General features: G+C 39.1%; 1 non-coding gene across 1 annotated transcript; it reads right to left on the reverse strand.

Annotated features, from left to right (window-relative positions):
* Window positions 1-793: 793 nt before the first annotated feature.
* On the reverse strand, window positions 794-900 carry LOC133780722 (small nucleolar RNA R71). Its single transcript, XR_009869540.1, has one exon. It is a non-coding gene; the product is annotated as a small nucleolar RNA R71 (small nucleolar RNA).
* Between the last annotated feature and the right edge of the window lie 15,174 nt (window positions 901-16,074).

Consider the following 16,074-nt stretch of genomic DNA (forward strand, 5'->3'; position numbering starts at 1 on the left):
TTAAACCAATTTATTATTGACCAAATTGAAATAGAAAATTAATTTGTTGGTAATTAGTAAATCAATCTTTGTGGGAACGATCTTTATTTATCATTGTATTACTTGTAACGATTACGTATACTTGCTTATTAATTTTAGCGAACAAGTTTTTGGCGCCATTGCCGGGGATTGATTTTTATTAATATCAATACGATTAATTTTTATTATAATTTGGTTTTTCTGTGTTAATTTTCTCTCACTGTTGTGTTTGAGAATCTTAATTTCAGGTGTCAATTGGTATGTGCGACGTCAAGTGACTGACAATATTTTGCCCGTTAATACTAAAATTGAGAGGACTTGCAGATAGAACAGAAAGCAAAAACGGTTAGTAGAGATGGCCTAACATCAGGGCAATGGGTTAAATGGGGATCTTGCTGAGCCAGCAGTTCACCCACTCAGACACTATGAACTTCCCACTTTTACTGGAGTACAATCATGCATCCAACCACCGATAGTTGCAGCCAATAATTTTGAAATTAAGCCGGTGATTCTGCAAGTGGTCCAATCTACTGTCCAGTTTGGTGGACTCCCTATTGAGGATCCCAATACACACATAGCCAATTTCTTGGAGCTGTGTGGAACTTTTAAATATAATGGGGTAATCGACGATGCTATTAGACTGAGATTGTTCCCGTTCTCACTGCAGGATAGAGCTAAAAGTTGGTTGAACTCTCTTCAAGCCAACTCAATCACTACATGGGAGGCATTAGCTATGATATTTATTGCTAAATTTTTCCCTCCGTCTAAGGCTGCAAAGTTAAGAGGGGAAATTAATTACTTCTCTCAATTTTATGGAGAGTCTCTTTATGATGCATGGGAGATGTTTAAGGAGCTTTTGAGGAAGTGTCCTCATCATGGGATGGAAAAATGGATGCTAGTCCATAATTTTTACAACGGTCTGTGTGGGACGGCTCGCACCATTATTGACGCTGTAGCAGGTGGTGCTTTCATGAGAAACTGGGCGAGCAAGTCATCATCAATCGGCCTCTCACCTCCCCACGGGTCGTGCATGAAAATTTGTGAACAGAGAAGGGAAGATGATAATCTACGACCGAAAGACTAAGAAAGCGTAAAAGTTGGAATAACGTTGCTCGTGTATAAAAGTTAAGCTTCTATACGACTAGCAGCATTATAAGAAAAACACTAAATTTTATGCGAACAGTTTGGAAAATGGATTAAAAAGTAGAAGTGCAAATTTTTTCAAGAAAAACTTTTCGACTCTGACAAGGCGGGAAAAACCCAGTTTTTTCAAAAGCAACGATGACAGTTATTAGCTGTCAGCATTGGTCTCTATGCCAAAATATAAATGGATTGTTCCCATTGCTCTTGTTGAAATGAGCGCTCCACTTCCAACTCGCATAGTCACCTCGCCATTAGCAAGTTCCCTTGATGACTCAAGTATCTGCATAGAAGAACAAACATTGTTAGTGGTTCTTGAATCTAAAACCTAGGATGACATATCATCTTCCACTATACAAGCTTCAAGTATAAGCAAATCATATTTTCCTTTCTTTTTCAGCTCAGCGAGATACTTTTTACAATTTTTCTTCCAGTGACCTTCAACTACACAGTGGAAACACTTTCCCTTAGGTTAATTCTTTTTGGAGTTATTTTCATTCTTGTTCTCCTTGGATTTTGGTGTCTTCTTCCCTTTCTTAGACTTCATGCCCTTAATCTTGTCCTTTTCATTATTCTTCTTCCTCTTATTGGTTTTATCCTCAGAGGTTGAAGGTTTCTCCTTTGTCACATTTTTCTATGCCTCTTTAGTTATGTTTTTTTTAAGAGACTCAAATGTCTACAGTTCATTCAATAGCTGTGTCATGTTGAACTCTAACTTATTCATAATATAGTTGGTTGTGAACGCAAAGAAAGCAAGAGTGAGCGATTCAAGTATGATACTTGTGTACACTCATGTATTCAATACATGTTGATGCACCGAAACACCCTTCTTCATCTTAGTAGTCGTATAGATTCTAGTAGCCTCATGTCTACTTTGATTAGATTGTTGTCCAAACATGGTTTGCAGAGATTCCATTATCTCAAAAGCAGTATCCAAGGGTTCATGCTTTGTTCTCTAAGCATCATTCATGCTCATAATCATGTAACACTTAGCCTTCTTATTGGATTGAATCCATGTATCATATTTGTTCCAAATATTTTTCGGGGCATTAGCAGCGGGCCCTTCAGGACATTCCTCAGTTAGGAGAAATTTATGATTCTCACATATTAACATAAAACATATATTCAATTTTAATATTATAAAATTATCATCATTAAGTTTTTCAAGTGATTTCTACTGTTTGACATTACTGAAAGAAATAAAATACAAGAATATTATAATTTTAAAAATATCAATAATTTGAAAAGTAAATATGATGCATGAATTAACAATTAAAACACATAAACATAATTGTTGACATGTGAAATTGGCCAATGGTCGTATGTACAATATACGACACCTTTTGAACGAAATAAATGGTAAGTACGATTATCTTAAATAAACACACATGAATTTTATAGTGGTTTAGCCCTGTTCAGATGAACAGTAATAATCTAATCCACTTAGCTTTTAGTATTGAGTCACTCCACAATTACAATGATGAACAAAAGTGTTCACTCGTTTCTCACTTACCCAGAATTCCAACCAAAAAGCTCTAAAAAAAAAAACCCTTTAATGAAGTCATAGGTCCTTTATTTATAGTACCCAGGAGTTGTTACACGACCAGTGATACTGGGATCGTGGGTTGGCACACGATTATCAGGTAGTGGAGATACGTGTCCATCTTCCCATGATTGTGAGATCGTGGGTCCTCTTGTTGCCTTCTATGGATCGTGGTTTATAATGCACAATATAAACATCTAGGAGATATTAAGTCTCTGTTGGTATGTCAGACTTAGGTGCTAGGCCTGATGACCAAAGCTTGGGTGCTGGACCTATGACCTTCTGGGTGCTAGGCTTGTTGATATTTGGGGTGCTAGGCCTATTGATCTCAGTTTGAACGAGAGTAATTAATTCTCAGTGAAGTTTACTTGGGGGTGTAGGCCGACCACCCTAAGGAGGATAGGGTCAGGCCGACCACCCCTAAGGTCCTTGGGCATATTGGGCCGACCACCTCGGGGTAGGGTTAGACCAACCACCTCTAGGGGGTACAGGGCTTTCTTGGGCCGACCACCTGTAGGGGGTATAGGGCCTGCTTAGGCCGACAACCCCTAGGGGTAGGGTTCGGGCCGACCACCCCTAGGGTACTGGCTTGGTCGATTTTCCTATAGGTCCTGGACCTATCTTTTTTGCCCGTCGGTATTTTCTCAATACTTTGTCGTTTTTCCCTGATTTGTGATGTCACGTGTCACATAATCATTCGCCACGTCATCCTTGTATGTTTGAGGGATAACATTTGCCCCCCAAGTTTATTATAATGTACTCAACATTACGATAAACTTGATCCAGGCCTGAGAAACATACCATAACAGTACTTAGATAGTCAAGTCCATCGTGATATTATATAGTACTTGTTACTATCGATACTTTGTTCGGTACGAATTTTTCAGGGATTATTAGTAATTCCTAAAAATAATTAGATTTTTCAAGGAAAATAATTTCCTAAAAATCTAATATATTTTTCAAGACATTTTTAGGGTCCTAAAAATATAATATATTTTTCAAGGATATTAATTCCTAAAAATAATAAATATTTTTCATGGAATTGATTTCCTAAAAATATAAATATTTTACAAGGAATTTCAAATTCCTAAAAATATATTTAGTTTTCAAGGAAATTTAAATTTAAACCATATTAGATATTTGTCAAGGAAATTTGAATTCCTAAAAATATCTTGTCTGCCTGAGAGGTTATAAATAGATCCTCTCTTCTCATTCCTACACCATGCACCACTTTCAAACACGATCCAAGTCTGATTTTTCCAGGTCCTCACAAAACTTAGATCTTTGGTAAGTATTCTCTTCTAATCATCACATCATTTAATTTAAATGTGCTTAGATTCATAAGAAACATTTTTTTCCTTTTCGAGTAATTTTTGTCTGAACCTTTTTTTGTTGTATCATGATCCAAAATAATGGACCTTCTTGAAAGATTTCTCTGTAAAGTTTCTTAGCTTGGGCGATTTCAAGGGTTATAAACCTTAGACTGGGCGATTTCTAGGGATGCATGACCCTAGGCCGACCACTTCATCAGTTCTAGTGATTTCTGGGACTCCATACCCTAGTGCCTTCGATTTCTAGGGATAGGCCTAGTTTGGGCCGAGCAACTCCTTGGCATGGGCCGAGTACCTCCTTGGCATGGGCCGAGTACCTCCTTGGCATGGGCTAAGTACTCCATAGGCCAAGCACTCCCTTTTCTTCCCTAGGAGATTCCCAGGGATGGACTCAGGTTTGGGCCTAGCACTTCCTGCTTCTCCTTATGCTATTTTTAGGCATAGGAAATGGGTTGGGTCGAGCACCTCTAGAACTTGGTGGGTCGAGTACTTCCTTCCCTTCCCTTAGGAGATTTCCAGACCTAGAAGTAGGGCTAGGCCGACCACTCATAAATCATAGGCTGAGTACTCCTTTCCTTCCCTTAGGCGATTTCCAGGCTAGAATTACGGTTAGGTCGACCATCTTAGGGGTCCATGGGTTGAGGACCTCCTTGGCATGGGCCGAGCATTCCCTTTCCTCCCCTTGGGAGATTTCCAGGGATAGAATTATGGCTAGGCCGACCACCCTAGGGGTCCCTGGGCCGAGGACATCCTTGGCATGGGACGAGCATTCCCTTTCCTCCCCTTTTGGGCGATTTCTAGGGATAGAATTATGGCTAGGCTGACCACCCTAGGTGTCCCTAGGGCGAGTACCCCTTGCCTTAAACGATTTTTAGGGATTCAGGGTGGTTGACCCAAGCATAAGCTGGCTATCTGGGATCCCAAAAAATATTCTAGAGAATTGAATAGTCCTTAAGCACCTTCCTGAAGCTTACTTCCTTGTGGTGATCGGCCTATTCTTAACCTCACTGGGACCCCCTGTCTTGCTCCTGATTCCTTCATTTTGACTCTTTAGTTCATGAACCTACCCCCAGTTGTTGGCTTCATTATGCTCATTCACTAACTTTAATCTTTATTTCTCCTCTTTGTAGATGTCCAACTCTTCTTCATCAGACAAGTCAGTAGGTGAGTGTAATCCTCAAGAGTTTTTGGAAAGGTTGAAAATGATTCTTCCTCGTTCTGCTTTATAATTATTCATTGAGGAAGATTTCTTAAAGAGGTATTGTCCAATGGCGAGAGTGAAACAGAAAACCCGACAACCCTCTGAAGACGATCCTCAGATTACCAAGCATATCACTCAGGGCTCCTCGCCGGGCTTTTCTCAGATTACTTCTCAGCATAGTACGCCCCGCGGTTCCTTAGGTACCCAATGCACAACTCGGCAGAGTCATTCTTCTCAGTGGGATAGGTCAGGTCAGTGAGAACCATTGCAACGCCCTTCGCACCAAGATACTAGTCGGGTTCTCCATTGATCTTCATCTCAGCAAGATTATACCGAGGGCTCACATTGCCACACTGCTCATCCTTAGGAGCGTCCCAATCACAGATTCCATCCTAAGGTAGTTCGCCCTCCTTCCAAGAGCAAATCAATCTTGCCAGTAGAGCAATAGAAGAAGAGACGACAAAAGGAGTTCCATTCATAAGATTCTGGGGCCACCTTCGCCAGTGAGATCATATGGAAACCGGTTGAGAAGCCTCGCCCTGCTGATTATGAGGTTGTTTGGTTCAAGGGGGTGGCCTCTGACATGACTGAGGATAAGGTAAAGGATTTGAGGAAGACCTTGACCTCTCCGGGGTTTCCATCACTATCCCTGGTCCAGATGACAAAGCTAAGGACCCCCCTCTGGGTATGTGCTCTTGGACACGCTCCGCCATTAGGTCTGGGGCTCTGCTTCCTCTTCATTCGTACTTCCAAAGTGTAGCAGACTATTTTGGTATTAGTCCTTCTCAACTGGCTCCTAATGTGATCTTGGCCTTATCTGCATTGTACATTATTTATTACCGCAGAAAATGGGTTGCTGCAGTACCTCACAAGATCCACTATCTGTTTGACCTAAAGACAAATCCTTCTCATCATTATATGAGCGAGGGTACCAACACCTTCTTGGAAGAGATCTCCCGAAATAGCAAGGCATTTAAATATGCCGATAACTATTTCATTACTAAGGACGCATAGGCCAATTACTCCAAGTTTAAGCACGTTGGGCCCCTTTATAGACCACTCTTAACTCAGGATATGACAATTAGGGCCAAGGCATTTATTTCCATGACCCCTGAAGAGAAGAATATCAAGACTCTCGTTACTCCAGAGAACCTTAGGATGGTGGGATTGTTTCCTCCTACCATATCAGATGTTCCAGATAATGATGGTCCCGAGCCCGTGATAGTCGTAGACTCCCCGGGACCTATTCATGTCGAAGAGATATCCTCTTCGCCGATTCTAGTCGGGCATGAGGGTGATAAGGTGGGTGCATCTGTTGTATACTCATTGCTTCCTTCAAACGACTTTGATGAGGCTACGTTCGAACTTGAATCACATTCAGAAGGTCCGACACTTTATCACCTTTATTTTATGATTCATCTATGCTTAATATCCTTCTAACATTTGATCTTCTTTTGCAGGCTCAGACATGTTTGGCTTTGGTCATACCTAGCAAAGGTTGACTCCCACAGAGGCCAGTCCTTCTATTTGAGCGGCAAAAAGAGCCAGGGTTGAGGCTGAGTTGGTCATGGAGGTTCCTCTTGAGGTGTCTCCTTTGGCGTATAGCCCTGTCGCAGAGGTAGAGCCATCTTTTTCTACACTAGTTCCTCCCACTTTCAATGATGCGGGTGCTTCTTGCTCTACGCTCGCCCCTTTATCTGAGCCGCATCAGTCTACTATGCGGAACTTAAGCACCCTCATGGATCGAGCATCGCATCTAGAGCAAACAACAACAGCCTTTAATCAGATCAAGAATGAGGACCTGAACACCATTCTCACAAAGTTCCTCTTAGACATTATGAGTGTGAGTCCTTCACAGTTTCGTTCTTGTCTATTTAGCTTGTGTTTTGACGTTTATCTAACACTTGTATGTTTTTTGCAGACATTGATGCTGGTCTCTCATGTCCATGATAGGTATGTAAAGTGTACTTCTATGCTCTCTAACCTTCGTTCTAAGCTTGAAGCCATCCGCCAAGAGGTATTGGACCTTAGGCGCGTTCTTGGCTCTAGGGATGCATACATTGCCTCAAAAGATGAAGAAATCAACACCCTTAGCAGCACCGTGGAGCTCAAACAGAAGGAAGTGACCAAGTTGATTCTCATGATAACCCAGATGGAGGGGGAACTTGCCAATCAGCTCCAATATTCTGAAGTGGAGAAAGAGAAGCTGATTACCGATATGGACCAATTGCGGAAGGATTCTCTTGTCGAGAAGGAGCAAGACGTCAAAGTTGTTCAGGACAAGGTTCGAGAAGAGTATTCAGAGATGACTTTCTCTTGCTTCTATTTGATCTAGAAGTCCAACAAAGATCTTAACTTGGATTTCCTTCCCGAGAAGACGCGAGCGAAAGAGCTTAGGAAGTATCTGGCTAGTGAGGCTGCCGAGGCTCAGGGTACTCTATCAAACGATACTCCCCGCCCTATTTAGTCTTCTTGGTCTTTTATTCTGTTTTTCCTCTCATGCCATTGGTGGGGCACCATGTACTTGACAATATTTACATATGACATTTTATGCCTTTATGCCTTTTTGTTATCAGTGCTCAGTGTATTGATTGAATTTCTTATTTCCAATGCTTACTAAGTATATCAACTCACAACCCTCATTGGTTCAAGTATCAGTATACTCTGAACACATGTATTTTGCGTGCCATACTAACCTTACTCTTTTACGTTTTTCATGCCAACAACCATGGTAATGTGAGTAGTATAGTACTTCACCAAGTACCATGAACAAAACGGTCAAGTCGACCGCCCCATGGGTGATAGGTCGACAACCCAATAGGGTTCATGAACTGGCCGACCACCCTATAAGGGACATGGCTAGGAGTCTTCATAACAATGCCTTTTTTGTTTTGGTTTTTGGCACTTTCAAAACATATGCTGAACAAATGTCCTAGAAAAACTTGAGCTTGCTTAGTACTTAAGGTGACGCCCTCATTGCTTGTGTATAACCCGATCGGTATGTACTATATGCCCCCAAGTGTAATGAACCAACTATTTCTAAGACCTTGGACCATTAGCTCTACTATACATAGCTACTATTTTGGGAAAGATACATAAGAAATAATATAACTTTATTAAATCTCGAAATATTGTATCAAATACATAATAATAGAAAATATGGCATGTGTACCCATTGTTTTAAACATAAAACATAATATTAAACTAGAGAAAATTGTTTACAAAACTAAATGCGGAAAAATACATAAAAATGTAATTTCGAAACTAAAACATAAACGTTGTCCTCGAATCGACACTAAGCCCATCCACTCCATTCACCTCCATACACACACCAAGAGAAAACTTACCAAAAAGACACCTTCAGTTCAAAGAATTTAAAAACCTAACCAAAAAACCATAAAAAAGTTAGAACCAGAATGAAAACTAAAGAAACTAAGGAATCAAACAGGATTAAACTTAAGAATAAGGGTACCTTTGTTGACCTTATAGATTGGCCTAACTCCAATACCGAAATACTCTAATCCTTACTTCCCACGTGTTTGGTAAAGCTTAAGAATGATAAGCTTTTTCCTTTCCCACCCAAGTTTATCACTCTTATGTTCTCACTAACACCTTGGAATATGATCACAGCTGAAGAGTAAGTGAAAGGGCTCGGTTCTAAGTCCTATTTTTAGAGTTCTAGGAATAAAGATCTTGTTTTTGGCTTTGAATAAAAATAATGAATTTAATTGAAAATATTTGAATATTCTTCAGTCAAAGGCTTAGGACTTGGTCAAATTTTTCAGAGAGAGGTTTAAGGAGTCAAAGCTTGCTTTTTAAAATTAAAAACAAATAGAATCCTAACTAATAACTCCCTAAATCTCATAACTCTAAACTCACCTGTAGTAAAATCAATATAACTGGAGCAGTAGAACTCTGATTTAGACCATCTTTATACCGTTAGAAAGATAATTCAATTATCTACAACTTTCTAAAAATATTATTTTTCGAAATTCATAACATAACTGGGTCAAAAACAAGGTCGGAAGTTACAATACCCTAAAGTTACGGAAAATCTATTTAATTATCTAAATAACAACCTAATCCATAAATAAATAAAATTGTGACAAATGTCATGCTCCTAACATATTCTGGTGAAGACTAAGTCTTATATTTCCCTTATTTTATCATTAAAATAATAATTCCTTAATAATCATGCATATGAAAGTGTCATATTCTTATTCGCTCTATCTAAACCTTAGGTTATAATAATTATCATATTAATAACCAGCAATATTAATCAAACCTTATGTTAAAATTAATATTCTTAAACTATAGGTTAAACTTATAAAATTCATAACTATTGCTATAAGTTTCCAAATAAGTCCCGGTTTGAACCAAAATCCACGAAATCTAACATACTACAAACTAATACTAGATATTGCTACTACTACTACTATCTAACTAGCTAAGTAAATTCTGGGACTCTACAATTCTCCCCTACTACCAAAAAAATTTCGTTCCCTAAATTTACTTATCAAACAATTCCGAATACTGGGCTAACATGTCCTCTTTCAACTCCCACGTTTCCTTTCGTTGAGAACTATTTCTCTATAGGACTTTGATGATCGGAAAACTATTAGACCGTAATTCCTTCATCCCTCTATCTAGGATGCTAACCGGTCGTTCCTCATAACTAATGTCTTTCTGGAGTGCTATCGTATCGTACTTGAGGACGTGAGATGGATCTGACACATATCTACGCTGCATCGAGATGTGGAACACATTATGACTTTCTGCTAAAGTTGGCTGTAGGGCTAATCTATACGCAACTGCTCCCAATTTTTCCAATATCTCAAAAGGACCTATAAACCTGGGACTAAGCTTGCCTTTCTTCCCGAATCGCTTCACACCTTTCATAGGAGATATCCTTAAGAAGACTTGATCTCCGACTTTGAATTCCACATCACGCCGCTTGGCATTCGCATAACTTTTCTAATGGCTTTGAGCAGTGAGCATACACTTTCTAATCAGCACTACTACATCCGGAGCTTCTCTAACAGCTTCAGGTCCAAGTAGTTGTCTTTCTCCTACCTCGCCCTAATGCAACGGCGATCGACCCTTCTTCCATAAAGTAGCTTGTAGGGTGCCATCGTGATTTTTGACTGGTAGCTATTGTTGTAGGAGAATTCTATCAGCGGTATTGTTGTAGGAGAATTCTATCAGCGGCAAATACTTACTCCAAGATCTCGATGTAAACACCGATCCTCTATCGAATACTATTGTCTTAGAGATTCTATGCAGTCGTACTATTTCTTGGACTTAAACGTTTGCGTATTGATCTGATGTGTACGAAGTATTAACAGACAAGAAATGAACTGACTTGGTTAATCTATCTATTACTATCCAAGTCGAATCATGTTGCTTACTTGTTCGTGGCAAACCCATCACGAAATCTATGGCTATATTATCTCGTTTCCATTATGGAATGCTAAGTGGTTGCAATAAGTCTGCATGCCACTGATGTTTTGCTTTCACTTGCTGGCATACCAAGCATTTAGACACATACTCCGCTATATATTTCTTCATTCCTAGCCACCAATATAACACTTTAAGATCGTGAGTCATCTTGGGTGACCCTGGGTGAACTAAGTATGGCATATTGTGCGCTTCTTCTAAAATCGTCATCTTAATCCCTTGATCATTTGGCACGCATACCCGATCTTTGTATCTTAATAACCCTTAACTAGATATTGGGAAATCTGTGGCCTTCCTTTCTCTAACTGCATCCATATGTGTTACTAATGTGTCATCATGTCCTTGCCCAATCTGTATATCTTCTAACAGGCTTGACTGGATGGACAAGTGCCAGGTTACCAATGAATACTTCTATTCCAGCATTGATCAGCTCCTGCTGTATTGGCTTTTCAATTCCAACTAATGATGCTAGACTTCTGTAATTCTTCCTACTTAGCGCATCAGTAACTACATTTGCCTTGAGGAGTAGGCTATCACCTTCTCATTCTGCATCAGCACACAACCCAATCATTGCTTCGACGCATCACAATAGACTACAAACTTATCATTGGGTGTCAGTACATAAAGTACTGGTGTTGAGCATATCCTTAAGCAACTGGAAACTCTCTTCACACTTATTTGTTCAGTTGAACCTTTGCTGTTTCTAGGTTAGGTTGGTAAATAGAGTGGCTATCTTAGAAAAGCCTTCTACGAACCTCCAATAATAACCTGCTAGTCCCAGAAAACTTTTTACCTTAGACGCATTCTTTGGTCTTGGCCAATCCTTTACAGCCTCTACCTTAGATGGGTCTACCGCAATCCCGGCCTTGGATACTATGTGGCCGAGAAATGCTACTTGTGAAAGCCAAAATTCGCACTTCTTTAACTTGGCGTAAAGCTGATGCTCCTTTAGTCACAGTAAGATCAACCTTAAATGTTTCTCATGCTTGACTTTATCCTTTGAGTACACCAAGATATTGCCAATGAATACTACGATGAATTTATCCAAGTAGTCCTTAAAGACCCTATTCATTAAATCCATAAACGCGCCTGGAGCGTTGGTAAGACCAAAAGACATAACTAGAAACTCATAATGTCCATAACGAGTTCTAAAAGCCATCTTGGGAATATCCTCTTCCCGTACCTTGAGCTGATGATACCCGGACCGTAGATCAATCTTTGAAAACACGGTCGCTCCTCAGAGTTGATCAAACAAGTCGTCAATCCAGGGTAGCAGGTACTTATTCTTAATTGTCACCTTATTTAGCTCGCGGTACTCTATACTCATCCGCATGCTTCCATCCTTCTTCTTCACAAATAGTACTGGTGCTCCCCATAACGAATGGCTTGTTCTAATGAAACCCAAGTCTAAGAGTTCTTCTAACTACATCTTTAACTACTTGAGTTCGGTAGGAGCCATCTGGTATGGTGCCTTGGAGGTAGGCTCGGTGCTCGGTACTAATTCGATTGTGAAGTCAATTTCCCGCGTCGGCAGCAATCCTGGCAAGTCGTCAGGAAATACCTCTGGAAATTCCCTTACAATATGTACATCTCCAACCTTTAGTGGTGTTCCCTTTACTACATGCGTAATGCTAGCTAAGAATGCGTGACATCCCTTTTTCTATCATCCTCTTAACTTTGAGAGATGATATAAGCGGCGTATGTAGTCCTAAAACTTTTCCCATATAGCATCGTTTCTGACCGTCAGGAGTCTCGAACATCACTTGCTTACGTCTGCTATCGATGGTTACACCATTTTAAGGTTGACTCTGCTGTTTAGGCTCAGGTTTACTAGCTTCCTCTTTACTAACATTCGCCTAAAGCCTTTTCTACTTCTGTAATTGTTTCTAAAGCATCGGCGTAACTAGTGATTCCAGGGTTTGCTAGCTTAACCCCTAACTCAATCTTTTGTCTAAGTCCTCTAACGAACTTGGTCACCCTCAGAAAGTCAGTTGAAACCAACTCTGGTGCAAACCTTGCTAATCTATCAAACTGTCGAGCATACTTTGCTACCGTCAAGTTGCCCTGCTTCAGACTAGAGAACTCCTCGACCCTTGTGGTGATGACTGCCGAGTTGTAGTACTTCTTGTGGAACAGCTCAACAAATCTAGTCCATGTCATGGGGGCGACGTCGTGAGTCTGCTGAACTAAGTCCCACCATATTCTAGTATCTTTCTTAAGCAGAGATGAAACACAGGATATGCAGTCCGCGTTGCCGAGATTCATATGCGCTAGGATTGACTCTATATTTCTGAGCCATTCTTCTATCTCGAAGGGGTCTGTTGTCCCTTCAAAGTTTGGAGCGTGTTGCTTACGAAACCGCTCATAGATTGGCTCCATGTGTTGAGCTGGGTATGGCACATAGTTTTCCATTGGTCATCCCCCATAAGGACCTACATGATAGGGTACTTGAGCCATTTGCTGAGGCTGTGGTTGCAGCTGAGGTGGAGGCTGAGTCTGTTGTTGCTGTTGCTGTAGTAATTCCTCCACTTGCTGTCGTAGTCTTGCAATTTGTGCAGTGTTGTCAACCAGCGGCAGCGGCGCTCTTTCTTTAGCAGCAGCATTGGTTGCACGCCTTCCCCTTCTACGAACTGGAGGGGCTTCATAAGTTTCAGGATCAACGCTTGAGGCATTGGCGTTGTTGTGAGCAAATATTCTGAGCGACATCTTCAGCAAAGTTCTAATAGTTGAGGAAACATATTAGAACTTACCCTAATAGGCTCAAAGGGAAAAACTTAATCTAAGCAAACATAACTCAGACCTATTAATTATGATTGCTTATGAAAAAATTATGTAAGCCTTTTTTATGATTAGGGTGTGTTTCTAAACTTAGAAAAATAAGCCATCTTTATTATTTTCTAAGTGTGTTTCTAATTATCCTATATGACTTAATTCTCAGGCTTGAAACTCATCGTTGTTCCAATGTAACCATATTGAGGGAGGGTGGGATCAGTAAAATCATTCCCACTACTATGGCCCCCTAAACTCTCAATATAGAACCCGGTCCATTGATTTGTATTTACCCTTACCGAACTTGGTCATTACTTATTAAATTTATTATTTATTATGATTGTAAAAAAAAAAATCAAACTCATACATGTCATTCAAAAATAACAATGATATTTATTTGGAAAAAAAGTTTTCACTATGTACAATCATAAATGCAAAGATAATAAATAAAATAAATAACGAAAAATAAACTAATTTACAAATATTCTTAACATAAGGACTAAAACGTTAACTAAACACATAATCATAACAACTAGAACATAAACAACTTACATTGGCGGTTAGATTCGAAGATTGAGCGTGTGTGTCAAGGAGAACTTCATGTAAATGGACCGTTTCTCTGATACGAACTGTAATGACCCAACTATTTCTAAGACCTTGGACCATTAGCTCTACTATACATAGCTACTATTTTGGGAAAGATACATAAGAAATAATATAACTTTATTAAATCTCGAAATATTGTATCAAATACATAATAATAGAAAATATGGCATGTGTACCCATTGTTTTAAACATAAAACATAATATTAAACTAGAAAAAATTGTTTACAAAACTAAATGCGGAAAAATACATAAAAATGTAATTTCGAAACTAAAACATAAACGTTGTCCTCGAATCGACACTAAGCCCATCCACTCCATTCACCTCCATACACACACCAAGAGAAAACTTACCAAAAAGACACCTTAAGTTCAAAGAATTTAAAAACCTAACCAAAAAACCATAAAAAGTTAGAACCAGAATGAAAACTAAAGAAACTAAGGAATCAAACAGGATTAAACTTAAGAATAAGGGTACCTTTGTTGACCTTATAGATTGGCCTAACTCCAATACCGACATACTCTAATCCTTACTTCCCAAGTGTTTGGTAAAGCTTAAGAATGATAAGCTTTTTCCTTTCCCACCCAAGTTTATCACTCTTATGTTCTCACTAACACCTTGGAATATGATCACAGCTGAAGAGTAAGTGAAAGGGCTCGGTTCTAAGTCCTATTTTTAGAGTTCTAGGAATAAAGATCTTGTTTTTGGCTTTGAATAAAAATAATGAATTTAATTGAAAATATTTGAATATTCTTCAGTCAAAGGCTTAGGACTTGGTCAAATTTTTCAGAGAGAGGTTTAAGGAGCCAAAGCTTGCTTTTTAAAATTAAAAACAAAAAATAATAAAAACAAATAGAATCCTAACTAATAACTCCCTAAATCTCATAACTCTAAACTCACCTGTAGTAAAATCAATATAACTGGAGCAGTAGAACTCTGATTTAGACCATCTTTATACTGTTAGAAAGATAATTCAATTATCTACAACTTTCTAAAAATATTATTTTTCGAAATTCATAACATAACTGGGTCAAAAATAGGTCGGAAGTTACAATACCCTAAAATTACGGAAAATCTATTTAATTATCTAAATAACAACCTAATCCACAAATAAATAAAATTGTGACAAATGACATGCTCCTAACAGATTCTGGTGAAGACTAAGTCTTATATTTCCCTTATTTTATCATTAAAATAATAATTCCTGAATAATCATGCATATGTCAAGTGTCATATTCTTATTCGCTCTATCTAAACCATAGGTTATAATAATTATCATATTAATAACCAGCAATATTAATCAAACCTTATGTTAAAATTAATATTCTTAAACTATAGGTTAAACTTATAAAATTCATAATTATTGCTATGAGTTTCCAACTAAGTCCCGATTTGAACCAAAATCCACGAAATCTAACATACTACAAATTAATACTAGATATTGCTACTACTACTACTACTATCTAACTAGCTGAGTAAATAATGGCGACGGGTCCTCCGACTAGTCTCTTTTGTTGATCGCATAGGTCGATAGGTTCCTCAAGAACCAAGAATGAACGTGATCAAATAGTTTGCGACAAGGTCCTTGGACCAGCCTCTTGGTTGGATCGTATGGGTAGATAGGTCCCTCAAGGACCAGAATCGAACATGATCCAATATTTGGCGACAAGGTCCTCGGATCGTCTCTCGTTTGGATCGTATGGGTCGATAGGTACCTCAAGGACCAGAATTGAACTTGATCCAATATTTTGGGTGACAAGGTCCTAGGACTTTTCTCTCGTTTGGATCATATGGATCGATTGGTCCCTCAAGGACAAGAATCGAACATGATCCAATATTTTGGGTGACAAGGTCCTAGGACCTATCTCTCATTTTGATCATATGGGTCGATAGGTCCCTCAAGGACAGGAATTGAACATGATCCAATATTTTGGGTGATAAGGTCCTAAGACCTGTCTCTCGTTTGGATCATATGCGTCGATAGGTCCCTCAAGGACTAGGATCGAACATG

Source organism: Humulus lupulus, chromosome 5, assembly GCF_963169125.1.
Source record: "Humulus lupulus chromosome 5, drHumLupu1.1, whole genome shotgun sequence".
In the NCBI taxonomy this organism is placed as follows: Eukaryota; Viridiplantae; Streptophyta; class Magnoliopsida; order Rosales; family Cannabaceae; genus Humulus; species Humulus lupulus.